The 1,298-nt window shown below is 47.1% G+C and overlaps 1 pseudogene; it reads right to left on the bottom strand.

Annotated features, from left to right (window-relative positions):
- Positions 1 to 401: 401 nt before the first annotated feature.
- LOC109381722 (huntingtin-interacting protein K pseudogene) lies at positions 402 to 798 on the bottom strand (annotated as a pseudogene).
- Positions 799 to 1,298: the final 500 nt, after the last annotated feature.

Genomic DNA, 1,298 nt, shown 5'->3' on the forward strand with positions numbered 1-1,298 from the left:
AATTAAAATGCTCATTCTCCATGAAAAAAGGAGAAATAAAGCAATACTATGTTTTGAGATCCACAATAAATCAAAGACAACTGTATAATGATCAAGAACTAGGCACAGGAATGCTTGATTTTTGATACTAGCTAAACTGGATCTCCCCAGATATTGGCAATAGAGCCAATAGGAATTGAACCCTGCTCCTTTTCCTGGGACTTGGGAGAAGACAGGCCAATAGGAGCTAAGACTCTTGTTTGCTATCCCAGCACTGCTGGAGATGAAGTAACGAGGAGCTGAGAACACAGACAGAGAGAGGCTGAGCCCCTGTCAAGGATGGGCCTGGAGACTCTTGGGGCGCTTGGTGGTTTTTTGGTTTTTTTTGCAACAACAAAAAAATACATCTTTATTGGAATAAGTTAATCGAGTGGAGACATCTGAGAAAGCAGAAATCGATCGGTTAGGACAACAAGAGCCTCGGCCAGGTTGCCCACGGGTTCCCTCAAGCTCCACTGCGCCGCTGCTCCTGAGATCTCCATCTCCCTCATTATCAGCTCCAGATCTTCCTTCTTGATGGTGACTTTTGCCAGTTCCTTCTCCCGCTCCTGTTTGGCGTTCTGCTCCCGGGAACATCTGTCTCTAATCACGGACATGGCTGCCTCCAGCTTGGAACTTTGGATCTCCTTTTTCTCTGCATAGTTGGTGACTCTCTCCAAGCCCGCCCCACCACTGTCATAATTCTGTGGCCTCTTGGAAAGCTGCTCTGGACCGCTGGTCTGTCTCCAACTCTGGCTCTACAGCCCCCTCAGTCGCCATGTTGATTCCACCGGGCTTGGTGGTCTTTTAAGGCCTGCCTTGACTTTACTGACTTCTTTTGTAAGAACAAGTCAAACAGATGAAACTGGGGGCCCAGGAGCATCAGGAATTGGTCCACGAGGGATGTCCAAGATCACAGCTGTCACAGCCACATCATGCGAGGGGACTTGTGGATGCTGAGGGTGGACCCTGCCCTGTGGCCAGCGGTGTAAGTTTGGGGGATGGAAAGTCAGGTGTCATGGCTTCTGCTTTTTCTCCTTCATCAAATGAACCTCTTTTCCCGTTTTTAAGGCACTGGGGTTAAGGAAGCACAATTTAAACAGTGCTGAGCATAATTTTTCATAAGTGGCTGTCCTCTGCTCTATTTTTGCTAGAGAAGTTAGGAGTTGTTCAGTGTTTATCAATAGAGTCTTTATGATTGTCCAGTCTTTCAGAGATGCCAGCTCTGGGTAGAAATTTGACCCAGGAGAATTCTGGATCCCTTTGAAGTATTAGATGTT

Source organism: Hipposideros armiger, unplaced genomic scaffold (assembly GCF_001890085.2).
Source record: "Hipposideros armiger isolate ML-2016 unplaced genomic scaffold, ASM189008v1 scaffold_52, whole genome shotgun sequence".
Classification (NCBI taxonomy): Eukaryota; Metazoa; Chordata; class Mammalia; order Chiroptera; family Hipposideridae; genus Hipposideros; species Hipposideros armiger.